The sequence below is a fragment of the Pteropus vampyrus genome, unplaced genomic scaffold (assembly GCF_000151845.1).
Source record: "Pteropus vampyrus isolate Shadow unplaced genomic scaffold, Pvam_2.0 Scaffold11, whole genome shotgun sequence".
Lineage (NCBI taxonomy): Eukaryota > Metazoa > Chordata > Mammalia > Chiroptera > Pteropodidae > Pteropus > Pteropus vampyrus.
Window position 1 is genome coordinate 10,197,574 of NW_011888792.1, and position 11,368 is coordinate 10,208,941.

At 33.2% G+C, this 11,368-nt stretch overlaps 1 pseudogene; it reads right to left on the minus strand.

The window, feature by feature from the left end:
- Nucleotides 1-10,498: 10,498 nt before the first annotated feature.
- Nucleotides 10,499-10,617, minus strand: LOC111732081 (annotated as a pseudogene).
- Between the last annotated feature and the right edge of the window lie 751 nt (nt 10,618-11,368).

Sequence of the window (11,368 nt, forward strand, 5' to 3'; positions counted from 1 at the left end):
AAGACTACAATTATAATCCTCTGTTGAATATTGACATGTGAATTTCTTTAAACTATTATGTCTCACCTAGAATGTCCATTTGGGTAGTATGTCTTTTCAAATTTGATCAGGATTAATGAGCTGTGATATTTCCTGGAGACTTTTACTTTAGTTTCAAAGAGACTAGGGAAGCTCAGGGGCCTGATCCCCTGTGCCAATAGCAAGAACAGTAGCAGGTTTTGCTGAAATTGATTATGAATGTCTCCAGTTACTGGCAAAACTGAAGTACAGCCTGTCCCTATCCATGAGAGGATAGAGTAGAAATTAAAATGAAAGCAAGACATGGCAAAGGTAAAGTGAAAATTTTGCTATTAGGCTAGTGCTTTGATCATAAAGATTCAAACATATCTATCACCCTACATCTGTGAGAATGTATTAAAAGGTTAATGAAATTTTGTACCTTTTTTGGACTTAGAACTAAATTGTCAGATCAGCAAATATGAAGAATTTTTGTACTGTAGACTATCCTAGGAAATTCCTAGGGGGTGGAGGTGGGGAAAGAGATGCCTTTATGATTTATTTCAGAACATTCAGTATCTTAAAACTGTTCTACAAAATTTTGAGGCTGTTTCAAAGGAACTATTTGGGGCTAATCCTGTTTAAAAAGAAATTGGGAAGGCTCAAGAAAATCCCTTAAGTGAGAAATCAGGACAATATAGTAGTATGATTTATATATAATTTATAGACCTTTGAATCAGATACTCACCATTTTAATAATTTCAGGGAGACAACTGAAACAGCAGTCTGTACTGTAAGGCTCACATCATAAGACTGCGTATAATAGTGATACTGCCATGGGTTAAATGGCAGAGCTTGAAGTGTTATTTTTTTAAAAAATTGAAAGGTTGTGGCAGTAATAAAAAGGTTGAATGGTAATGCCTCTAATTGAACAGTAAGGCCTCTTCCCTATTAAGTCACTCTTTCATCTGTCTTTTTAATTATTTCATTATCATTTTGTACTGCAGTTCACAATGAAATGACCATTTGTGTTTAAGTGAAAGCTAATTATTAGGACTGAATTATTGTGCAGTTTATTGATCCCTATGGTGGATTAAGGGCTTTAAGTTCGTCTAGACAGAATAGTTAGCAAAATGACAAAAGGAAACATATAAGACCCTTGGGAAGAATCCCTACGCTCCATAAGCAATTAATGCCTGCCAGGTAATGGAATTTAAGTTTATACTAAATCCAGCAGAGCTTTGACATTTCAACTGCCTTATAAACACATTAGTCTAATGAATTAAGACTTATGAATTGTGTTGAGACACAAGTAGGAATAGTAAGTCCAGGATATTTTTAGCCATCCATTGATTGAATGAAAAATAGATCATTTTCTCTCTGAATCTGATGAAAAATGGAATGTGTTCTTCTCTGTGTTTATCTCTGTTCCTTCTGTTCTCTGTTGATAGATGTGTATTAACAATTTCCATTTCCTACAGAACACTAATCTCCCTTATGGATGTGAAAAGTATGCAGTGATAAATGAAGAAAGGAAAAGAAAAAAAAGTACATATACAGGCACACCTCAGAGATACTGCGGGTTTGGTTCCACACCACTGCAATAAAGCGAGTAGTAATCTTTTGCTGATGGTAGGCCTTGCCTTCAATTTGTAAAAAAAAAAAACACAATTCAAGCAAGAAAATCTACCTGGAATACACATTGGGGAAAGTGTGAAGCACAATAAAGCAAAGCAAAATAAAACAAGGGGTGGGGTGGGCTGTGTGTGTGTGTGTGTGTGTGTGTGTGTGTAACTGTAACTGTAACTGCTGAGTAACAAGCCAAAGAGCTCATTTATCTCAATCTAGTGGTGGGCAGTTTTTAAAGCAATATGTCATTATGGTGATGAACAAGCACCAGTCTGAGCTAATGATACAACTTATTTGCTGTTTTTTATAAAAGCATGTTCTTGAGTGGTTCAAGAAGACTTTATTCAGTACTTTAGTTACATGACCCTTTTCCTGAAGTGCACTGTGTTCAAAACTCTATTGACAATATTGGCATAAATGTTTTTAGAGAAATTGCTAAAGTTCCTGGCATCAATAAAGGTTTTGGCCACACTCTAAGAAACAATTACAAATCAATTGACATCAAGTTGGTATTAGTGCCAAGTTTCAAGCATTTTAATTTCCCATCTTAATTTTCAGCCTCCCACAAATCTCTTTTAGTGTATCAAGCATGATTATTTAAGGGCAAGTAACAGATATTTAAGTTATATGCAATAAAAATCTAGTACATTTTACCTGTCTAAACTGTGAATTTAAAGTCGCTTTTCTGGTATGAAAATCCTAACATTTTAAAAACAGCCTTCTGTGTAGCTTGAAAATATATATATTATATTAAGGACTATTCAATGAAGAGCTGCCCAAACCAGATATCCAAAGGCACAGTTTAAATGTTGAAGTATATTTATACAAAATATATTTTAGGTGCTCATTGTATAACTTTGAATTAAGGTGAAGGCATTCATATGCATGGAATCTATTTAGCAATTGCAAAAATGTTTGTTTTCATTGTATTTATGCCCAATAATATTTCTTGCATTTGACAGTGGCAGTGTAGCTAGTTTAATAAGCAAGCGTAAGTTATTATAGCAATGATTATGGATTTTTATGGTATTTAAACTAGATTAATCAGTGAAGTATGATAAAGTTGAAGGATTAAACAGACTGTGCACTTAAATATAAAACACTAATGGGGAAATCTTGCACGAGGCAATATTTGTTATTATGAAAATATAATAAAAGGATAATTGGCGGGGTTCTCTTTCTAGTAAAAGGATGGATTTTCTCAACTTAAGAAGTCAAATTAATGCCTAGGGAAATAGGGCATCCTTCTTATATGTAGACATGGTGCCATCTATGTGAAAGTCATTTGATTTTTAAAACCTAAAATAAAACTTAAGCCTTATGTTATGCCAGTATATGACTGAATTGAAAGCATGATGCTAGTGAAAAACATTCCAAGTATTTCTCCTAATCTTATCTTTGTAAAATTGCATATATGCTCCTGGATATGCATATCCAAATGTTGATTTATAATACATAATTTGAAGACTTTGTTTTCTGTTGTGAAGAAAATATATTAACTCTCAATGAACAAAGTTATAAACTATTTTTCAGAATGCTTGAAATTTGAATGCTTCACATATATTTGTAGGGTTTAGAAGTAAAAGTTTAAGTGAATATTAATTCACTTAACAAAAATAATTTGAGAATCTTATCCATGATAGGTGTATATGATTCAAAGTTAAATAAGTCATATTCTCTAACCTTATAAATATTAATACTTGTATTAGTTATCTGTTACTGCAGAACCAGTTTTAGCTGTTTAAAATAGCAAACATTTATTATCTCACAGTTTTTCTGAGTCAGGAATCTGGAAACAGTTTAGCTGTGTTTCTCTGGCTCAAGGAGAAACTGCCAAGAGCAGTTAGAGCCTCACCTACAACCCTGTTCTCTTGCAAAGTCACTCATGTGGCTATTGGCAAGGTCCAGTTTCTTGCTGGCTGTTGACCACTAAACTGCCTCAGTTTCTTGCCACACTGGCCTCTAAGGCAGTTTACTACATGACAGCTAGTGTCCCTCAGGTCAAGGAAGCAAGAGAGAAAGATTGCCGAAGATGGAAGTCATAGTCTTTTTATAAGCTAATACCAGAAGTGACATTTGATTACTTCTGCTGTATTCTTTTGTTAGAAGTGTCAAACACTCTCGAGTAATGATTAACAAAGTCATGCACACTGGAGCAGGTGTAGGAAGAATCACTGTGGGCCCTTTTAGAGGCTGCCTATCACAAAGCTTATAACCTAGCAAAAGAGACAGGTAGAGCCAACCATTACATTAGAATGTTGTAATAAAAGTTGCACAGGGTGCACTGAAAGGAAAGATATCTCAATAGACTGAATGTTTTAGGTAGGCTTTCTAGTGAGAAAGATCAAGAAAAGTTTAGAAGGATCAGTAGTAGCCAGTGGCAGGGTTATGTGAGAAGGCTTGTAAGTAAACTACAGATTGATGGTTACAGCTAGAATACAACCTATAATAAGGATGGGATTAGGTTTATATAGGTAGGTAGCAGCCAAGAACTATGTATGATAAACTTAGGGTTTGAACTTTATTTTTAAAATTGTGGGAAATGTTGATAAATATAAGCTTGAACAACTTTGTTTTTAAAAAGACCACTCTGGCCACAGTGTAGAGAATAGATTTGAGATACAAGAACTGGTTAGGAGGCTGTTGTGGTTATAGAAGAGAGATAGAAACTTGATCAAAGGCTCAGTAGTGGTGGGAATAGAGAGAATGGCATGAAGTAGTAGCTGATAGAAAGGTAAATACAAACTATGGTACTCTGAATATGAGGTGGTGAAAGGAGATCAATAAAATATATTTGGAATAAGTCATAGTGGGTAACATGGTACATTTAGAAAAAGGAAGCAAAATTGTTATTTGATATGGTAGTATAGTTATCAGTGAGACTTAGGGCTTGGATATCCAAGAAAAGGAGATTAAATATTAAAAAACAACAACAACAAAACAAAGAACGCTGGTACAATAAGACTTTTTTTTTTTTTTTAGGCGAGGCAACCCTTGTTTGATCTCACAGATTGCAAGGACCTTGTCAGTTTATAATCTTATTTTATTTTTTTACACCTACAGCACCTGGTCTTCCTAAGTGGTCTCCCATCCAAGTACTAACCATTCTGAGATCAGATGGGATTGGGCTTGTTCGGGGTGGTATGGCTGTAGACGAACACATTTTCTTTTATAGGGAGAGGCCTCTATTAATAGTAAAGTATTAGTTGATAATTGATATGCTTGTATTCCAAGAAATTGTTAAGCAGTACAAATATTCTGTGTTCTTTACACACCTTCATTTTTATCTCATTGAGCTCATAGGAATTACAGTAACTTTAACCAGTCTACTAAGATGGATATAAAAAATGTGTAAGAATGAGACAGGATTCCGAAGACCTTACCTTTAGATGAGCACCTCTGTTTAGAAGACTCAGGCATATGTAAACAGTTCTTGGAACTAGGAAAGTAAAATGCACACCACCACTTAACCAAGGTTCTCCAAATCCAGAAATAATAATATAAAATTTCAGACAATTACTAAATTCATTGTTAAATTGTGCCTGTAGTAGAGTCAAGGCAAAATGATGCTATGTTGTCAAGTAAGGATAATAACAAAAGTGATTTCAAACCTTACTTTAGAACTCAGATAGCACCCATTGTATATTTTGCAGAGTATTTTGGCACTTTATGAATATACTTTATTATTATAGATTGGAGTATGTGAGCCTCAAAGAACTACCTTCCCACAAAAAATAGTGTAAATGGTTGCCTTGTATCAAACCAGATCTTTTATACCTTTGGTTTTAAAGTAGCATATTCTCAAGTCACTCTAACATATAAAAATGACATGCACACTAATAAGCTAAGTTTAACAATGAAACTAATAATTGTCTGGAAATTTAAATTAACAAAAGGTCTTTAATCACAACAGAGATAAACTTTTTAAAAATAAATATATTAACAAATATGTTAGTTAAACATTGAGACTTTTCCTTCATCATCAGGACAAACAAACTTCCTAATTAATCAAACAAATGGCAAGCATATATGGTTATGTTTTATAGTCCTGCATGAGAAAAAAAAAAAAAGTATATCATAGAGATTAATCTAGGACTAGAGTTAGATGTCATGAGTTTAAATCCCTGTTTCAATGCTTAGTAGTTGGGGGATTTTTGAAAAGTGAAAACTCTAAGACTGTGTAGTCATTGGCAATATAGGAATAAAAATGCTATCTCTTTCACAAAGAGATTATGTAGCTTAAATGAGTAATCTAGTGAATGAATAGCAGTTAACGCAACACTTAGATATTTAAAGGCACTTAATATATTTTAGCTGTTTTTATGAAATTTCCTTTTAAATAACATTTTTATTTGATTTTATTTATTTTGTTTTTGTACTATATATTTATTACATAATAGAAAGCTTAGGATTTTTAAAGAACATATATGTAAGAAACTATAATGTACTTAAAATGAAAGTTATTCAATGCTTTGATTCTCAGAGTACACTATAGCTATTCACATTATTCACTTATTGACTTATTTATTTTATTGAAGCAATACTTACTGAGTTTTTGTCATTTGCTGAATCACTAGGGTTACAATGGTGAGAAAAACCAGAAATAGTTTATTGCTATCATGGAGTTTACAGTCTTTCAGGAAGGACATAGAGATTAATCACATGGACAGATGCAAAATTGAACTGTGACATGCTGGTTACAGTATTTGCTGATTACTCAGATTAAGAATAAGCTAGTTCATATTAGTGGTAGTATGTAAAAATGCCTACAATTTTGCTAATAGTATTAGTGAATTTTATAAGTATGCATCTTAAATAAATGGTTAAGTAAGATAATCATCTAGTTAGTGACTGGTGAATAATCAGAACCTAATTTAGTCTATCATCTATTGATAATTATGTGCATAATTAGAGGTATTAGGATGAAATTATCATGGGGGGCCATATTCAGTGTTAATTCCAGTATGCCTCCCAATAATACTACAAAGTGAGTTTTTACTATCATTATTGTGATTAGATATATACTCTAAGTAACAGTAACATTTATGGAGATGTTATACATAATTGAAATGAGTTATTTTAAATTTTGAAATATCTATAGTACTAATACTCAAAGCAAAATAAGCAACTTTAAATATTAGAATTGTAGATTCTTAAATTGTACTTAGTCTAAATATATAATTCCTGAATTCTCTTTCTCTTACATTTGGAAGATAGCACAAAATTTAGAAAGAATTCAAAAATACCTAAATATCATAATAGATTGGAATAAATAGAAAGACATTTGTTTTCTTAGGTAGATAATTCAACATCATAAAGATTTAGTGTATATTTTCAAGTTAGTATATATCAAATGCAATTCCAATAAAAATATCAAGAATAGATTAGAAGACCTTGAAAAAGGAGCAAAAACATTAGGGGTAATTCTGCCAGATATTACAACTTAATATGTAAAGTTTCTACCCAAACAGTGTTCATTAAAATAGTGCATATTTGGCACATTAATAGACCGATGGAATAAAATGGGAATCCAGAAATAGATCCTAAAATATAAAATGAAATGTGGTATATGATAAAGTTGTCTTCACAAATAAGTGTATGTGAGGGTGGATTGGGGATAGACCTTAAAAATTTTGTTGAGGTAACTGGATAGCCATTGAGAAAAATATAAATGAGTAGAAATCTATATTTAAAGTAAATGAAACCATAGGTTTACTTGTGTTAAATGAGGTCGAATTCCTTTATAATCTTGGAAAATGGAAAACCTTTCCACTATGAGTCAAAATTCAGAGTTGGTAATAGATCAGATTGATAAATGCAAACACATTTTATTTTTAAAAATCTGTTGTATGGCGGCTCAGAGAAGCTCTATAAGCAAAATCAAAGTGATGTACTAGAAGAAAATATTTCTAGCTTTTTCATAAACAAAAGTATAATCTCTAAGTAAATAGCTCTTAAATATTGAGATGACCATAAATTAATAAAGGGGAGATAAATATGAGGATACATTCAAAGAAAAAAGTAAATGACCATAAAAATATAAACACATGCTCAATGTCACTTCCATGAAGAGGAATGTAAATCAAACACATTGAAATGCTACTTCTTACTAGCAGCTTGGCAAAATCCAAAAAGACCACGAATTTAGTTGACAAAGCTGTGGAGAATATTCATTCTCATGCATTGCTGATAAGCATGAAAAGTTAGATAAATCCAGTAGAGGATTATTTGGCAGCATCAAAAAGATAACATATTTTCCCTTTAACCTAGGAATTCCACTGATTGGAATCTATCTCTGAGATAAGTCTCCACAAATATGAAGTTAAATGCACACAGGCTTCCATATAGGCTATTTATAAGAGCAAAAGACTGGATGACAAATGTTCATCTAAAGGGGGTTGTGGTACACCCTCAAGTTGATCCTATTTATATAAATTCAAATTTTTTTTAAGATCAAGAAATAATTCTGTCTATACCACTCACTGTACATTGTGATGCTTTTGCTTCTTTCTCTAGAAAACTAATGATTTTAATGCTTAGATTGGTTTTTTGTACATTACATTTTCACCTGTTATCTTACTTAGTTTTTAATTTCCTTTTCTCTGTATTCTAGTTAAGTTTCTCAGATTTACCCTCCATACCACCGACTTGATTTTCTAAAATCCAATTGGGACTACCTCCAATGTGGATTTTTATTATGCCACTCTTATGCTGCCAGGCCCCTTTCCATTGTAACTCAGTCAGTTTTATCCTTAAGGCTTCTTCTTCCTATAACTCATTTTCTCGGAGTATTTTGAGGACAACAAGCTGCTACTTGCTTTGAAAAAAAGGCATTGATATCTATTTTTCTTGTGAAGTCTATTTTCAAAGTTTTTTTTTTTTTCCTCCTATGACCATTAAGTATAATGTACTTTATACAAGGGTAGTAATTTATAGATGTATTTTTATTTGCCTTGACTGAGCAGAGTGTTTGCCCTTGGGTAGATGCCATGTCTCATAGCTCCTTTCACTTGAATGGTAGGTGGTTTATCCTCTTATATTTCAGCCTGAAGCCCCTCCCGAAGCTTGATTTGCAATTCGTAAAGTTCTGTAAATTGAGCTTCCATCATCTGCTGCTTCAATGCTAAGCTTCTCCTGTTCCAGTATTCACTTACTGTTGGAATTCTTTGAACATAAAATGCTATAGCTTTACTTCTTCTACTACTACTTTTTTTCACTTCTATACTTCTGAATATAACATTTGAATCAACATAGTTCTACTTTGGTAAAAGAGGGAGAGAAGCCAATACATGCTGGAAATGGAGCTAGCTGTTCACTGTGTTCTGAGTTTTTGTGCATCTTCTCTTTTGTTTGGGGGATTTATTTTGGTCTGGAATGTGGATTGTTTTATATATAGTACAAGAATGTGTCATGATTTATTAAGTAGAAATCTTATCCAGATTTGGGCCTACGGCCTTTTCTTTGATTCACTTGGAGTTATATGTTAAATCTTTATGAGTACTTTAATTGCTGATTAATAGGAATAGTTATTACACACATCTTATCTACCATCATTTTAAGCCTGAAGCCCCAAAGCATTTTCTAAAAATTTCTCTTTCCAATGGTAAATAATGTTCAGGGATATTTTCTTATAGATAATAGAGAATAACTTTATTAGGTCTTCCAAAATAATTTAATATACAATAGTCTTATATTTGTGTCCGTTTCTTCCTTCTATTTGTTCTTTCTTCATTTTAAATAAAAAGATGTCAGTATAAATATTGTGTTTAAAAAGTGTGCCTGACTTTTCCTTGACTCCACACACTGTCTAGCTGGATAATGGTTGATCTTCACTTGAAGATTATGTTAATATGCATAGCCCCTTGCCTGGCTCTCAGAGTCTAGCAGGCATTTGTTCATTGTGACTTTGCTACACTTGTATCTGTCTACTTTGAGTACCTGTTTTTATGAGTCTCATATTCAGTACAAGAAAAAATTTCCTCCAGCATACACTTATGAATGTTCAAATCTTATGTAAAGGGGGCAGCCACTTCTCAGTTCCAACCTAATTTCTAAATGTCAGTTTTCCTAATTTACATAAACACAGACACCAACAGATATTGACAAGTTCATATTTGAGGCCTTTCTACAGTATTCTTGCATGCTGTTTGTCTACTTTACCCATTAAAGCACTTAGTATATTAATAATAGCTGTTTTAAATTCCCACTCTGATAGTTTCAAGATCCTTGCCATATCTGATGGTTGTTCAGTTTCTTCAAACTGTTTTTATGCCTTTTAGTATGCCTTGCAATTTTTGGTTGAAATCTGGACGTGACGTACTAAGTGAAAGGAACTCATGCAAATTGGCCTTTAGTGATGTGGTGCTAAGGTATGTGGAATCCTATGATTAAGTCTCAGACTTTTGGTGAGCCTGTGTTCCTGGACTGTGAACATCACCAATCTTTCTCAGTTTCTCCTTGCCTTTTAGGTGGGACAGAATAGTGAGAGGTGGCTGGAATTCAATATTTCTGTTTCCCTATGTGAAAGACTAGAGTTATCTGGAGTAAGGTATATCCCTTCCCCAAAGTATGTTAGGCTCTGATAAAACCCCAGCAAGTGGGGCTCTGAGGGCAGAAGAACAGAACACTCTGGCATTTTTCAAAATGATTACCTTTACCTTGTCCTGCTGAAAGTATGAGGGAGTTTTTCTGATATTCACTGTAAGAATCTGGTAAAGCTCCTGGAGGTAAAATTCACAAATGAGTGGAGGCCCCTTTATGACTGGGTCCCCCTGGATATTTTTTTTTTTTTTGAGGCGAGGCAGCCCTTGGTTGACCTCACAGATTGCAAGGACCTTGTCAGCTTACAATTCCTTTTTTAAAAAATTTTTTACACCTACAGTACCTGGTCTTCCTAGGTGGTTTCCCATCCAAATACTAACCAGGCCCACCCCTCCTTAGCTTCCGAGATCAGATGTAATTGGGCTTGTTCAGGGTAGCATGGCCCTAGACTCCCTTGGAATTTTTAACTACAGTTTTCCCCACATTGAGCTTCCAGCAATTTGCCAATTACAATTTAGGCTTTCCTGTCCTGGTACAGGTTCCTGCAAAGGTTTATGTTCTAGTTACTGCTCCAGTAAGTTTTGATCGTCTGTATTTCTCTCTCATTTTGGAGGCAGTAGTTTTCTTTGTGACCTTATTCTCTGTTGGATCTAAGACAATTTGTTAACTATTTTTAATACTTGTTTAGCTTTTTACTTCTCATTAGGATGGAGTAGCAACTTCTAAGCTCTTTACATGATGAACTAGAAACCAGAAGTCTCAAAACTACATTTTTAATGAAAAAAATAGAACGGATTTATTAATCAAATAATACATTGGTATATAAATTAAACACCTCACATTTTTTTCCCTTGAAGATGAATTAAATATGCTTTCTGAGGTGAAAGGGATTAAGAAATACAAATTGCCAGTTGTAAAAATAGTCACAGAAATGTAAAGTACAGAATAGGGACTATAGTCAATAATATTGTAATAACTGTATGGTATCAGTTGGATACTAAACTTTTCAGAGTGACCACTTTGTAAGGTATATAAATGTCTAATCACTATGTTGTACACCTAAAACTAATATAATATTGTGTTATTGTAATTTAAAAATAAATTTAAAAATTTTTCTAAATTACACTCTCTCCAGTGTATATTCCAGGTGGATTTTCTTGCCTGAATTGTGAATAATTTCATTCTCCACCTGAACAAAACT